The 16,678-nt window shown below is 48.0% G+C and overlaps 1 protein-coding gene across 3 annotated transcripts in view; it reads left to right on the top strand.

Moving 5' to 3' along the window:
* TBC1D8 (TBC1 domain family member 8) overlaps positions 1 to 16,678 on the top strand; it is a 1,594,530-nt gene that overhangs the window by 1,512,676 nt on the left and 65,176 nt on the right. The window lies entirely within an intron of this gene.

The following is a 16,678-nucleotide window of genomic DNA, read 5'->3' as shown; positions in this document are numbered from 1 at the left end:
TTTAACGCTTCACTGCACTGCTCCTTAAATGTATCTCCTTGGACATTAAATGTCTGTCTGACAATGGTGTGAGTACCTAAGGCTTGATGGACAAACCAGATAACGGTGTGAGCTCCTGAATTTTTGATGCCAATAGCTGGTACATGATATAAGTACATTATGTCCTGAGTAGGCACCAGTGAAGAACAGATCATGCTGGATAGTAAGAGCAGGCAGGAAGTTGAGGAACTTGATGGATCTACGGGTTCTTAAATGCAGAGAAGATAAACATTAACAACTTTAGCAAACATCAGGCAGGATAAGTATAAAGCACTTATACACTGACATTTTGGCTTCTAATGGGCCAGGTGGATAGCTCAGTGGCAACACTTTTGTCTTGGAAGCAAGATAACACAGAGCAACACAGGTTTGAATCCCGGTCCCATGCTTAGAGACTGATCTCCGGCTTAAAGCGTGTCATAAAAGATTAATTCATGACACTGAGGGCCATGACATTTTGATTAAGACTCTACACAGCTGAATGGGAATCAGAAAATGAGCCTTGGGGTTGATCTAATTATTTCTGGTCCAGACATTAAAAATTGCCTTGCGCAGATGGACGCATGGATGGCAGGAAACAGACTAAAACTCAATTGTAGTAAAACAGATCTGATGTTTTGTAATCCTAAACGCTCTAACTCCACCATAATCCCCACCTTAGCCCGACGTGATGGGCCCTTGCCCAATCTCATCAACCACTGTAAGGAATCTTGGAACCACAATGAATCCCACATTCCGTCTTGATCCGCGGGATCTAGAGTTTGTTCATTGATGTGAATTATTTTGTGGTAATTTGCTTTGATGCATTTAGTTGTTGGGAAAGTAATTTATATTTATAAATGGGTTAAGGGGGTGTGAGGTTAGGCTGGGAAGCATAGGGGGTTGGAAGGGAGGTGGGTAGGAGGAGTATCGGTGGCAAACCCCCAATATAAAAACACAAATACAAAGTAAATGCATCGAAGTGAATTACCACAAAGTAATTCACCTAAGTGAAACAATGTAAAGCCGATCTGCAGATCAGGGCCATCTTCAGAAGCTGTTTCTCCCAGCTAATCATGCTACACTGTATATTAACATATCATTCACCCTCAGGGCCATGGCCATCATTTCTCTAATGCTATCCTAACTAGACTATGCGCAAAGCATCTATCTTGGACTCCCAGATTACCTAACAAGGACATTTTTAAGAGTTAAAAATGCAGCAGGAAAACTACTTCTCAGAATGATGTGATTTGAACATATTACATCAGCATTATGTAATTTCTACTGGCTGCCCATCAAAAATAGGTTTTATTGTAAAGCCTTGAACATTGGCCAGCATGCATATCACAGAAGGGGCTCTTCCTGCTTCTTAAGTAGGTTTCAATACTACACTCCCTCCAGAACACTTGTGTCCAGCAGCAATGCTGCACTAGTACTACTCCCTAACTTCAACAAGAAATGACGAGGAGAATCCTCTTTTTCAGTTTTGGCCATGAAACTCTGGTAAACCCTACCCAAATCTCTTCCTGGAAGTGAACCACCTGACTTTAAGGAAACCGCTCAAGACTTGCCTGTTCAACCAACCACTTTGAAAGAAATTAAAGGTAATAGCAACTGACTAAAAACTGTGCACCAGAAACGTGGGCGTTTTTACAACAAGCAGTTGTAAAACTCTTCGAACTACCTTCTATGGTTAATCAATTTGATTTCTGGATCCTTTGTTGCGTGTCACTGAATCTCAGTGAAATCTATGACAAAGAGGCAAAAAGCAACAATACCCTAGCTCCCCTCCTCCCTCTCATCCCCCAACTAACTTCACACTCCTAAACTCTTGCAACATTACACTTCCCACGCCTCTTCAGACCACTGACCAGGTCTAGTCTACTTAATAGACTCCAGCCCTATCCATCTTCTATCAACAACCATTCTGCACTCCACCACACCAGGGGGACCTTTCATATCGGCACACAAGTCACTGGTTCTTCCGACCTGCATCCATCAATGTCACAGGTTTCCACATCTGCCTTCCCGCCATCTGACTAACACACCCTGCTCCCCTTTCTTACATAGCCATGCAGCAGCAAGGCCAACATTATTACCAGAAGGGTGCTATGTAAGACCACTTTACATTTCTCAGGCACTAAAGTCAACAAATAAGAATTGTCTGTCGAATGTGCCAAACACAGTATATTTTGTCGTGCATCACAAGGCTCCTCCATCTCACCATTCATTCTCATTTAAAGTCTAGCTGCACCACCGACCAAAGTAACTGAACAACATCATCATCAATTCTGAAAGTACTCTGAGCACACCCAGATTTACAAACTAAGGCCAATGGCTTACATCACTAATCTCATAATGTGTCTGTACATATGGATTTTAGGATGAAATAGAATTACCCCTCAAAACGTCATGTTGTTGGGTAGTACCAAACTAATTTGCTCTCATCATCTTAAATCCCTGGAATCGCCTCAGACCCAACAAAGTGAGCCTAATATTCCACTGCAACCGAACACCGCCGTGGTTGAACTCTTACTCTCCAATCTTTAGGTATCCTGCATATTTATGTTATGATAAAAGTCAGAGTCCTTTCCAACGGAACCGTAAACCGGTCTTTTGGGGACATCTTTAATTTATTTCAGTTGGCCCAGTCTCTCCTACAAAGACCTAGTATCTTAAAGTCTGAGTTTTGTTATCCTAGCCAGTCCTGTCATTTTAAAGTGCTTAACGTCAAAAATGGTTAGCTGCCTAGTTTGCTAAAAGAAGATTGACTCAGTCGGCCCTGGTGGTTTATGCTGTGATTCCCTTTGGTACAATTATGCAAAGTACACAGCCACCCATTTCCACTAAGTTGGTTTCGGAATCCAGAAAAATGTATCCCAACCGAAGGCCTCGGGTTTCCGAACTTGCACATGTTTTACCAACCAAAACGCAATGTTAGGTTTTTACATGTCTTCCTACTGTTTGAAAGGGGTTAACCTCTCCAAGGCATGCCGATCTGGGTGAATGGACTAAGGCTCTGGAATTTTGTCAGTCCAGTACGGAAAGTGCAAGTAAACCACTGGTTTGTCCTAAAAATTCTAACGAGGCAATTAATGAGGCAAGCGTCAGACTGAGAACGAATGCCTCTGATAAGCAGAGAGATTGTCCTTAAGCATAAGGCATGTAAGGGCAAGTGCCTGGTCTTCGTTTTTATGTCCTTCTAAAGCGCTGGGAAAACTAGCTCATTCACTTCTATGTCACAAAGGAGATGTTTCTTGATGGAGCCTGCCATGAAGAAGAAAGACCCGCTTTTCAGTTTGAGTTCTCTGGTCTTGCCGCTGGTGGCAAGATCACTCAATCAAGCCCTTGCGTGTACTGGAATGTGTCTTGCATCAAGTCGATTTTAGACTTGTTTAATCCAGTTGGAGGACGACACTGGGTAAAAAGGAAAGATATCCTAGTGGAAGGGGTGCCAAGGGAACACTGAATCTGGGGGTGTCATTTAGTGTCAATTCACCATTGGGTTTGCAAGCAGAGTGACAGGGAGGGGTGCGCAGGGTGATAGTATGCGCAGAGTAAGGTGAACATTGAAGTACTTGTATAATGAATTGCCTTTTGTAGAAAGTGATAAGACTGTCCGGTGTCTTGGCACAGAAGGAGGCGGATTTGAAAAGGTAAATTAGGAACGTGGTTTAAGATTTGGGTTGGGGGGGGAGGCCCTTGAGGAGACTGTTGCAGTATTCTTTTAGTGTCATTTCTGAGCACTTGCGCTTTATGCATAACAAACCTGTGCAAAAGTAAATGAGTATGGTTTTTGTTGGGGGCTAATGGGACACTGTCCCCTTAAGGGAAAAGGAACAAGAGACTGGGCGAGGGACTAGGGGAGGAGAAGAGAAGGGGAGGGAACGCACGTGGGGAAGGCAGTTACTGTATGGAAATAAAGGGAAGCAGACGTACATCTGGTGTCTGTGCGTTATTAGTTGTATGCCCCCGAGTAGGATGCAACAACTAGCGATGAGAAGGAGGCCCACGCTTGCATCCTTGAGGAGAAGGAGGCGTGAATAAGGAGGTGGAAGCCAGCCCACCTGCTAGCAACAGCACCGTGCTACGAGTGACGGAGCAGGAGCGTCGCTAAAGAGGAGCGTCGCACCACCGCGGCCTGTGGAGGAGGCCAGCGCTGAAGGACGGATGGTGAAGAAGAGGCCAGAGGAGTGTCAGGATCAGCCGCAGAGAGAGAGGAACTCTGCCGGTGAAAGAAGAGGTGAGCCCAGCCACCCGCGCACGGAAGGAAGCAGCTCCACGTGCAACAGAGACGGCGGTAAGCAGCCGCAGCTCCACAAACTACACCACGCAACAGAGGAAACCAGCGGTAAGCAGAGATGTCCACGGTACGCTGATGTACAAGCCATACATGCATACCGTGCATATAAAACCACTAGAAAGCGAGGATTGGAAATCAATAAAAGTGCCACAGTAGAAACCCACTAGAACATGAGGATTAGAAAACGATAATACCAAACACAGAACGGCACAACCCCCATTAGAAAGCAAGGATTGTAAAGCAATTCAAGCACACCCTGTGGACAAGCAGAGGGCCTGCACCGCAGCAAACCCACTTGAAAGCAAGGATCATAGCATCACAAAGACGTGGACCGCAAAGCTCTACAAGGGGAGTGCCAAAAGCAACGCCTAAGCCTGGGCCCCACACCACATACCAAGTGGCCCAAAGACCTGCACAGCCTGCTCAGCTCTGCAGCCCTACAGGTGCCACCACCAGCTGGTCATCGATCCTGCATCAAGGCCGATAACTACCTTCACGACACACAAAGGCTTATTCTGCTATAAGCGCCTCAATTTTGGAATATCCTCAGCAGCCGAGATATTCCAGGAGACGATACGCAGGTTGATAGCACCAGTCACCAACGCCTTCAACTATAGTGACGATATCTTGGTGTTTGGAGTCACTCAAGAACATCACGACGATGCACTAAGACAAGTGTGCACTATTCTCAATGAGGCAGGCCTCACCCTCAATGGTCCCAAATGTACCATTAACAAGCAAAGCCTGTGCTTCTTTGGACTTATTTTCTCAGATCGAGGCATCAGGACGCACCCAGATAAAATCAGCGCCATTGTCGACCTGGACACCCCGAAGGATGAGTCTGAACTACGATCCTTCCTAGGGATGGCAGGTTACTGCGCCCGGTACCAACCTCACTATGCAACGCTGATGAGGCCACTCAGACTGCTCCTCAAGAAAGATCTTCCCTTTACGTGGGACGAACAGTGGCAAGATGCCTTCTGCACGATCAAAAGGGAACTGGCGAACAACCGCCAGCTTGCGTATTTTAACCCAGAGTAGGATACCGAAATCAGAGTCGGCGCCAGCCCAGTCGGTTTGGGGGCCATCCTGGCTCAGGCCAACCCGCACCAGAAGTCAGACCGTGCATAGTAGCATATGCCAGCCGAGCGCTCACCTCCGTTGAGCAGGCCTACTCCCAAGCTGAACGCAAGAGCCTGGCCGCGGTCCGGGCATGTGAAAAGTTTCACCACTTCATAATCTGGAGAACCTTCGTCCTCATAACGGACCACGATGCACTTCTGTCGCTCTTCGGGAAACCCAAAATCAAGATGCCGCCACGCATAGAAGAGTGGGGTATTCGCCTTCAGGAGTACGAGTACACCATTGTACACAAGCCGGGTGGCGGAGCCAACCCGGCAGACTACTTGTCGAGGCACCCCAGCAGTGCCCTGGACACAGATATGCAGTTGGAGGTGGAATCATACATAGCATTTTGAATGGATTGTGTCCTCCAATGTATTCCACATCTTTGACATGTAATGTTCACAGCTGTGTTGCTTTGGAAATTTTTCGGCAGAGGGCGTCCTGCATCAATGGCGTTGGGTCGATGTCCCTCAAAAGCCTCCGTCGAGAGTGACGTCATTGGATGTTATAAGTAGCACGCACGGCACCCGTAGCCTCGGTTCAGTTTTTCCGCAAACGTGTTTGCTTTGAGAACTTGGTGTCCCTTGTGTTATCTACTCAATAATGTCTTCTTCTACCCTGTAGACTGTAAGTCCAAAATGTCCATTACGGACCCGCACCGTATCTGCTTGTGGTGTCTGGGTGACAGCCACGATACAGACGACTGCTCGAAGTGCCAGTCGTTGACTGCCAAGGCCTTGCGGGAGCATAAGGAGAAATTGCAGGTAGCTCGGGTATCCAAACCCAGGTAGGGGTAGACGTGAACCCCCCCCCTCTCCTGAGGTACGCTGCCACCACCACCATGAGCTTGGTGAAGACCCTCGGGGCAGAGGTTAATCCAAACGGCAGGACCCGAAACTGAAAGTGCGACCTGGACTCTCCTGAAAAAGCTTTGGATCATCTCAGTCTCACCTGCCACTCCCTTCACAAGCTGGGCTTCTCCCTCAATTTCAAGAAGTCGCTTTTGACACCTTCCCAACAGCTCCAGTACACGAAGGCTGTGTTGGACGCATCCTTGGGGAAGTGCTCGCCACCCAAGGTGAGGGCTCATCACATTGTACAGATGGTCAACAATTTCAACATGCCCAGAGTCTTCCGGCTTTGGAATTCTTAAGGTTGCTCGGCCTCATGGCATCCTGCATTTTCCTGGTGCCAGAGGTCAGACTGAGGATGAGATCCCTTCAATGGGATCTCAAGACGTAGTGGTCACAATCCTCAGGCAAAATGTCAGATCTTCTTCAGATTCTGCTTCAGATTCTGCTCACAGTCTCACAGGATCTTCTGTGATGGGCCAGCGAAGGGAATCTGATGAGGGGGGGAGCATTTTTAGCAGTCATGGCCGGAGGTGACGGACGCTTCCCTCACAGCATGGGGAGCTCATGCCAACGAGCTGTCCACCAGGGTCGTTGGTCTCCGTCGGAGTCCAAACTCCACATAAATCTTTTGGAGCGGGAAGTGTGTCCTGATCATGACGGGCAACACAGTGGCCATGCATTACCTCAACAAAAAAGGGGGGTGGGGTCACTCCCGCTGTGCAGAGAGGCGATGCAGCTCTGTTTCTGGGCAATACAGCAGGGAATCTCACTCTCGGCAGTTCATCTGGCCTGAGAGGAGAAAGCTGCGGCGGACGCTGTGAGCAGAAAGAGCACAGTCTCCCACGAGTCGGAGATAGCTCAGGAAGTCCTTCTGGAGATCTTTGCCCTTTGAGGAACCCCTCAAGTGGATCTGTTCGTGACCGGTGCCAACCGGTAGTGCAAGAGATTTTTTGCTCAAGGGAATTTCCTCCGAGAGGAGCTTTAGGGGACGCAGTCATCGTGACTTGGTCATTCCCACTTCTGTACGCGTTTCCTCTGGTCCCCGTCATTCCTCAGGTTCTTAGGAGGTGGCAGAGGTTCGGGACGCACATGATCCTAATTGCTCCAGATTGGGCCAGGAGAGCGTGGTACCTGGACCTTCTAGAAATGTCCATCCGTCCTCTATGCCGTCTTCCCCACAGAGAGGATCTTCTCTCTCGCGCGAGTGGAGTGGGTTGGGGTGTGGGGTGTGGGGTGGGGGGTGGGGGGTGGGGGTGTGGGGTTGTCGGGGTGGGGGTGGTCGGGTTCTCCATCCAGAGGTCAAGACTCTCAAACTTCACACTTGGTTTCTGAAAGGTTGAGATATAAGGATTGGGACCTCCTGGATGACATGATGGAGATGTTGCTTTTGGCCAGACGTCCTGCAACCAAATCCCTGTACTGTTGCCGTTGGCGTACGTTTTGCGACTGGTGCAGAGGACACAATGTCGATCCTTTTCAGTGTTCCATTCCAATGGTTCTTTCTTTCTTGCTTTCTTTGGCCCACAAGGGTCTGCAAGTGGGTTCCATTAAAGGTTACCTGAGGGCGCTGTCTATTTTCAAGCGCTCGCCTGAAGAATGTTCTTATTTTAAGATTCCTTTGATTTCCCAGTTTCTAAAAGGGCTCACGAATACGTTGGAGGAACATCCAGTCGAAAGAACGTTACCAGTTGGTAAGTAACTTGTTCATCTGTCCCTGAATGCCCAACCTCCCACCATTATGAAGGAGCAATTCGCCGAGAAGTGCAGGCTGACCCCACCATTCGGGAGGCTGTCCAACTCACGAACGCCAAAAGATAGTGCCATGTATCCACGGAATGCTTTGAAATGCGGGAGGTGGACAGGAGAGACCTGTAGAGAATAGCAAGGATACACAGAGAGCTGGCCACAACAGAACAAGGGACATTCCTGAGAGGAAACCGGCTGGTGGCCCCCAAGAGTCTCAGGAAAGCCCTTATCATCGCGCATGAAGGACACAGGGGCATAGCCAATACAAAGAAGATCTTACACAATCAAGTGTGGTTCCCCTACATGGACACCATAGTCGGGGACACACTGCGTACCGTGTCAGGTGGCAGTGGCAACCGCACCGCCATGCCCCAATAGTTCTGCTATCTGAAGGGCCCTGGCAAAGGGTGGAAAGTGACTTTTACGGGCCCCTGAAAGAAGGGGTCATCTCCTAGCGGCCATCGATGAATATTCCCTATTTCCCCTGGTGAAGCACGTCCCGCCCACAGCATTCCATCGAGTAGTGGATGAACTGTTCAGCGCGTGGGGTGTTCCCAACATTGTCAAAACAGACAACGGTCCACCATTTTAAGGAGAAGAATTCAAGAAGCTTGCTGCACGCCTCGGATTCCAACATCAAAGGATCACCTCACTGTGGCCACAGGCCAACAGCATGGTGGAGCGATTCATAGCAAGCATAAAGAGAGCGCGCCAGAGGGCTGCCGCTGACCTGGCGTCCATGCCTCAATCAATATCCCATATGCTGAGGAGCTACAGAAATACCCCTCATGAGGCAACCGGCAAAACCGCAGCAGAACTCATGATCAAATACAAGCCAATAACACGACTACCACAGCTGGAAGGCTACACTCAGGCCGAAGACACTGAGATCAGAGAAAGGGAGGCTGAGAAGAGAAAAAAGGCCAAACAATGGACGGATCAGAAGCGGAAGGCCAAAGAACACCAGATGCCGGTAGACGAGGTTGTACTGGTCTGACAGACGCAACAGAGAAAAACAGACTCTAGATACAGACCCAAACCCCTTGTGGTCACTGAAGTCAGAGGGCCCATGATTACGGCCACCGGAGAGAGCAGAGACATACCAAGGAACGCATAATTCTTTCGCAAGTTGTTCCAAGAGGATCAGATAGAAGAGACACCTGTGACGGAAGGCGAAACTGGGGACGACGAACCCCAGCCAGAACCCCCTGACGACCTTCTGCCAAAGGCGCCAGACCAAGATGCTGGTGACCACCTGGCCGACCACAACGAAGTGTACGCAGGCCGCCCGCCTCATCGAACAGACGTAGGGCACAAACTCCTGCGATAAGTAAGGGGGCGCCTTTGGGGCTAAAGGGACACGGTCCCCTAAGGGAAAAGGAACAAAGGACTGAGGGGAGGGACTAGGAGAAGAGAAGGTAAGGCAATGCACATGGGTAAGGCAGTTACTGCATGGAAATAAAGGGAAGCAGACGTACATCTGGTGGCTGTGCGTTATTGGTTGTATGACCCCGAGTGGGATGCAACAGTTTTGCATATTATCCTCTTATATAGCCTGTTGTGTACGATCAATTATGGGCAATAACACCAGGCAACAGGCTACCACTTGAAATCAGTGGCATGTGTGTGAACCTGTAGTCCAGAATATAAAGTAATGACGTGGAAAATTGATATGAATTTCCATTGTGAACCTTGTTTAAATTGATATTTTGCTATTGCACAGCCTGACCAGAGAAAGATGAGACATGGTTAAACACTCTGCATGAAGTGTCTAGCCTCCATTATCGGAAAGTAAACGATATGAGTGACAATAGAGAAAAAGGGACAGCTTTTACGCATGTGCAGACATCCATTTACAGTTGTTGACCTGCGCTAGTGCATCAGTTACGCACACTCTTGCCAGTGGGATGCAAAGTGGGGTGAGTTTTGCACTGGGCAGTGGAGGCGAAGTAAATGAAAGATCTCCTTCTGTATGCATTAGGCATTAATCTGCAACTGTCGGTGCCATACAAATTGTCAGTTGCACGTACTTGCAGAGTGTCGGGTTCGACACCAGATGACAAAATTCATGCTTTTTCAAACATAAAACAAATAATTATTTTTCTCCTCGTGAGGATGGGCCTCCATGAGATCCCCAGACATAGAAAGATGCTTGTTTAACAGTTTTAAAGCACTTATCTAGCAGTTAGAATGTTTACATCACAGTCCCCAAGCAGTGATGAGTATTGAGTAAACAGATTAGAACATGTTCACTGACTTTATTTAGCTAATTTAGATTTTCCATGCACTATACATGCCAAGATGAGGCATAGTGAAGGCTACAAGGTGTTTTGCGGGCAGTTTACTTAGTCGGAGTTTAAGAAATTTCTTTAATTTTGTCTAGGAGTAGTAGAAACTATTTTTATGATCACTTACAAAGCTAGCGCCACAGATGATACTTTGTGTTCATTGCAGTCTAGTTTCATCATGAGACTTGCATTACAATGACTCATCATGTGCAATTGATTTTTGTAAATGCTGCACAGGCAGCTCATGTGTGTCTAGTCGTGGAAGCAACATGACATGTGCAGCCTCTGCATGCAGTAACGTGTGGTGAGTTTCAGAAGTCGTTTAGAATCTGGTGCTGCAGCAGGGTGCCCTGGAATCTGATGCTGCTGCAGGGTGCCCTGGAATCTGGTGCTGCAGCAGGGTTCCCTGGAATCTGATGCTGCAGCAGGGTGCCCTGGAATCTCCAGCCTTTGATCTTTCATGGATTCAAATGCTCATTGAACATTCCCTGTCGTCAGGTTGGGATTTCAGGAATATTAAAAGCAGTTTACCTTTAAAGCTTGAAACTGCTTGTCAAATTAGTACTCTCTTCATTTCACTTTGGGTCATGCTGCCCTCAGCCAATTAGACCAGTCCCCCCCCCCTTAGTTCCACCTCTAGTGGCGATCTTCTGATTTTCTACCACACGTTAAGTGGAGTCCTTGATTTGCCTCTTCAGAAATTCAATGTTTTTTAATCTATTTTTGATAATCTCTTTCTTGAACATCGTGTGGTTTGGTGCCCCATCGATTCACGATGATGGTTGATTCCGTTACCGGTGAAGTTTTTCTGAACTTTGCACCGCTGACACTGTTTCAATCCCGTCTGTGGCCTTTGTTTGTCTGTGACATGGCAGACAAGTCCTTTCAAGGCCTGCTCAAGATGGAACCTTAAGAATGTCTACAACGGCGATCTTCATGAGAAGTGCCTATACTGCCTATAGCCGTACCACGACTTAAACGGTTGTTCTATCTACCAATTGTTCTCGTCCAAGAACCGCAAGGACCGCCATCGCAGGTTAGTGGCCTGGTTAGATGAGGGTGCCAGGGCCTCTGACTTGGCCTTGATCTGCAGTTGGGCCTCTGCCAGGCACAGCAGACCCCCAGAGCCACTGTGGTGGGTCAGAAGGAAGAGACAGACTAGAGTTTGCCAGGATCAACACTTATTTTTTAAATGATATGGAAATGGCCTCACTTTCCTTATGCTGTGGGTTTCCCTACCTAACTGAACTAAGGTGCTCATTGTATGTTGTATTGTCCGTCCTCTGTCCCAAAGCTTAACTATGCTGACTCTACCACTAACACAAAACAACTAAAGTTCCAGCGGAATGACTCCCTTCTCCTGGATAGTTTGAATACTGGTTCCTAATATAGGATCTTTAGATAGCCTTTGGCTATCTGTTGCATTAATTCACTCAGTTCCTTTAAGTGACTTTTCCAGCTCTTTGGCTTCCCCCTTTCTTGGATGAGCGAGGGCTTTCCCCCTTCACTTCATGAATTTGGCTTTCTTCCAGTTCATCTCTCTTCAGTGAAAACGATCTCCACCTTTAACATCCACTTAATCTTTCCTGAGTTATAATTAACTTGCTCTTGTCACAACTCTTACTGTTCGGTTTACTCTGTTTTCCTTGTTGAAGCATACATGGGTTCCAACAAGACTTTTCCCTCTTCTTATATTCAATTCTATCAGTGAGGCAAGTACAATGAACCCATTAATGATGTTCATTCTCTTGACCACTTCTTCTCACACTGGGACGAGCAGGATGAACCCAGTAATGGTGCTCAGTTTCTAAACCACTTCTTCTCTCACTCAGATTCGTAGGGTGAGACCAGTGATGATTTACACTCTCTTGAACACTTATAGGTTCACTGGAACGAATATGATGATCACAGAACCGATTTTCAGTCTCTTGACTTTTCACTCTCTCACTGGGATGTGTGTGATTACCCCAGTAAGGGTTCACAGTCTCTTGACTTCTCAATTTCTCACTGGGACAAGTATGATGATCCCAGCAATGATTCACAGATTCTTGACTTCTCCCTTCTCACTAGGATGAGTATGATATACAACCAAATTATTTTATTTGTTCTTCAGGTTGCAATGAATATTATCATACCATTAATTTAGTTTGCCTCTCTCACTGAGACGAACAGGATTACTATGATTGTTATATTTGTTTTCAGTAGTTATACAAATATCAGTTTGTGTTCCGTTATGTATGCCTCTCTCCCCGGGTCCTCTGCTATCCCCTTTACCTGCAGTGTAATCGGGCCGCATCACCAGGTTGGTGCTCTCTCTCGTTGGTGAGTTTGTGTCCTCTAGAACAGCTCAGTTTCTCCTTTGCTCTGCTTGTTCAGCTACGCATTCGGTATGCCGCCTCAATCATGGTATCGGCAAAGCTGAAGTTTTCTTCTCTCTCCCTAAGCTTGCCACTGTTCCCTTCTGGTTTGTTCCTCTCTTTTCCACCTTCGGCTCTGCAGTTCCTCGCTTCGCTGCATGGCAGGGTGGGGAGGCTGGCTGCCAACTTTGCACTGCTCCTCTCAGGATCCTGCAGCCTTTCACTGTAGTTACCAGTGTCCTCTCTCCAGCTGGTTTGAAACTCCCAGGTTTCCTCTCCAATGACAGGTGTACAGGAGTGCATGATCATCTTGAGGGAGTCCCAGGGCCTGCTGCATACTATCTGCCTCCTATGTGCACCAACAAGGTTGAAACCCCTGCTAAGATTGCCGCCGCTACTGCCGTAGCTTCAACAAGCACCTTTGATTCCCCAGAGCCCTCCTCCAATGCAAAGTATCCCGATTGGCTGCTCCCTGCAGCAAAAAGGGAATCCCCGTTGAGCCGGCAGGTTAAGCCGGCCCATATCCAAGTCACATTTTTAAGGCTGCTGGAGCCTGTCGGGCCCTGTTTGGCCATGTCTGCTGGGCTGTCCGGTGAAAATGTTCCTAAGGCTGATCCCACTAGCTCCGCCTGTCCGATAATTGTTGCTGCCAGATTGCCATCTCCATCACTAATACAAAGGTAAGCGAATCCTCTGACCCTCAGTCGCATGCATTTGCATGCCCTTGTGCAATGTGATTACACCTCCCGATGGCCCTCTCCCTCATCCAATGACATTTTTACCTGCTCCCTGTTACTCTGGCCTGGCAGAGTAATGTGTTGTACCGGCTTTATCCTCTGTAACGTGCAGGGCCACTCTGACATTCAAACTGCCTCCACCGGCTGATTGTGCATGCTCTACGACCGTCTAGCCAGCAACAACGCTATGTGCCTACATTTCCCCTTCCCGTTTTCATCCAGTATTCCACTGCCCTCACTGTATTCGTGCCCGTAAAGCACCTGTCTACTAACACGCCTCTTACCGATTTTGACTCTTTTACATATTGCTAATCTTGCAAGTTGCCTGCAATGAACCTTATTCCTGTATGTTAGCCTAATGCTATGCTTGAACCAATTCTGAAAACGTACTGATTTTGTCCTTTAGCAGATTGTTAATCTTGTCATATGCCATGAACGCACCTGATCTGACATTTTACCCTAGTGCTAAACTTGCAATACCTCTGGAAATTTACTGATTTTGACTTTTGCCTAATGCTAATCCTGTAAAACGTCCTAACTGTAAATCTGTAATATACCTGTAACGTATCTTACTTGTCACTTTACCCGTCCATTCATGTTTGCTCAGTTACCTGATGCAGCCTCTGTACCATGAGGTGAGGCTTTGCCAAAATGTGCACTCATACTTAATTTGTACATGTACTCTTGTAACCAGCGCCCTGATTCCCTTGGGTTTGGTTTGCTCTATAAATGTAAAAATAAATAAACCTTTCTCCTTCTCCTTTTATGATGCTGCTGTGAGGCTTCCCCAGCATCATTTGGAAGTCCTTTTTCAGTGTCGGAGCCAAACTTGTTATGACTCCTTTGGGTTTCTTCGTCTCAGTACCTAACATACTTGTTCCTTAGAACTCCATTGATCTTCTTCATCTCAGTATCTAACAGGTACTGAGCTATAGCTGAAGTATTACAATGACAAATATACATAGATTATTTCTGTTTTCTCCTACCAAGTTTGAGTTTACTGGATGGTGAAGGGATTTGTAAAGGGAGTCCCTCCTCGGAGCGGGAGTCCTTATCCCCAGCGGGGGGAGTCTCTTCTGGTGAGGAGGTCCCGCTTGGGAAGGTATCGCGTAGCTGGCTCACCTCCCTAGCCCCACAAGGAAAGGCTCCCCCTGTGGAGAAGTGATCGACTCCCTTGATTAGTCACAGCACTCCCTTGTCAAAGAGGTCGAGATCCCAGGAGGAATCTCCCCGGGGGAAGAGAGCAAAGAAGGGACATGTGTCGCACACTCGAGCTGCTCCACCGTTGACCACCTCGTTGACCATTTCAGTGCCTAAAACACCTTCATCTACAGATACATCATCTAAGCACTCTTCAGAGAAGCAGCGCTTGTCCACGACTACCCCCTCGTCAATGGCTACCCCGTCGATACCTACTATGGTAGGCCAAAATCATTGTTGACCACAAAGGCCTCCTCGACGACTATCACCTTGCTGATGAGGTTGTCGACTGCCCTCTCAACCAATTTGTTGACGACCACGATAACAACGAGCAAGACCATTGCTACTCCGACAACCAGTTCTTCAATGACAAAAAAAGTCCACGTCTTTGGCGTCTAAACCATCATCTCCATCGTCTACGATACCAGTCCAGAGGCCCATGGTTTCCACGCTCCCAAGAGGAGTAAGCGTCGACAGAGAGGTAACGTCTGCTTTGACATTCCTATTAAGGCCTATGCAGACTCGGCCACTGTTTTCACTGGCTCCTTATGTACCGCCTACAACCTACTGTCCATCCATGGCCCCTCCCGAGCAACTGTGGGTGAGGAATCGAACATTGAGCCTCTGGAGGCTATTTGTCCGACTATGCGGAAGAACAAGAAAGAGCTATCCCGCCTCTTTCCAGCATGCCTCCACCAGCTCTTCCAAAACAAGGCCTTCTTACACCTCAAGGCACTACCAACCTCCTATAGTGGTGCAACCTTTTCCAGGCTCATCTGGCCCAATCGACACTCCTTCTGGTTCCAGAGACCTGTCTATGAATATACTGTCCACTTTGCAAACTCTGTTTTCCAAACTCCAGCATAGTCTTCCTGCCCCATCGTTGCCTCCTCAAGAGCAACCTCGTGAGTCCCCGGCAAGAGAGGGCTTGGTCCCCTCTCACCGGCCATCTGGACCTCTTGCACAGGCTCCATCTCTGCTACCTGTCACCCTTGCTGATACCTAAGCTGACGATTATCCGTCAGCTAGGTCTCCAGGCACACACACCACAGATGGGTTTGAGGACCTAGTGCCAGATGATGGTGAGCCAGCCGAACTACCGCCAAGAGACTCGCCGCCAGATGATGGTGAACTAGCCGAACGACTGCCAAGAGACTCGCCGCCAGATGAAATTGTCTCCTTTCATTCACTCATGACGCGGGCAGCCAAGCTGTTCGATCTTATACTTCAGAAACAGAGACGAGAGAGAATCTTCTGCCTAGAGGAGAAATACAAGGTGCCAGTTTCTGCACCAAAAGGCGTGTGCACGCAACCTTGCCCAGACTCTGTTGTCTCTTCAGTGGCACATAAGGGTTCTGCTAAACCTTCCTCCCCCTGCATGGAGCCCTCAGACAAGGAGGGCAAACAGCTAGACGCTTTTGGAAAAAGATTTGCCTTGCCATTGACTTCCATGAGCATGAAGTGTGGTATGTACCAGTGTGTTCTGGCTGATTTACTGGTTTTGTAGATGAGGCGTGGATTTTGCCCTGTGATCTGTTGGAGGTTCGTTTCTCTGTTGCTCGGTACTTTTTATTTGCAGGTTCATTGTTTCCCCGGCCTACCCAAGAGGTGGTTGAATAACCCAATGTGTGGCATTGGTTCATCAGGATGCAGGAGAGGAAAGCCAGGGCTCGACCGCCCTCCAGAAGGCAAGGTGATCCTCTGTGCGTCGGATGCTAAGGGGAATTGAGTTCTTCTCGATTTGAAAGGAGGTATCACAAGGAGGAGTGTGGTGCCTCATTGCAGGTTTCGGTTGGGTTGGTAATGGATGAGTTTCTGTTGTAGGTATTCTGAGCCTGTTTTATGGAGGGCACGGTGGGTGATGCACATGGTTTGTAAGTGGCATGTCACGCGACAGGGAGTCAGTGAGGGCAGGTATTATGTGCTGTCTGGGACCAAGAGCCAGGAAGAGCATAGCTGTAGCGATTTGGACCCGCTGAAGGTTTCTGAGTTGATATGTGGGGGTGCCCAGGTAGAAGGAATTGCATAGTCCAGGCGGGAGAGGACG

This window comes from Ambystoma mexicanum, chromosome 7p (assembly GCF_040938575.1).
Source record: "Ambystoma mexicanum isolate Mex_15411 chromosome 7p, UKY_AmexF1_1, whole genome shotgun sequence".
Taxonomy (NCBI): domain Eukaryota; kingdom Metazoa; phylum Chordata; class Amphibia; order Caudata; family Ambystomatidae; genus Ambystoma; species Ambystoma mexicanum.
This window is presented reverse-complemented; position numbering and strand designations above follow the sequence as displayed.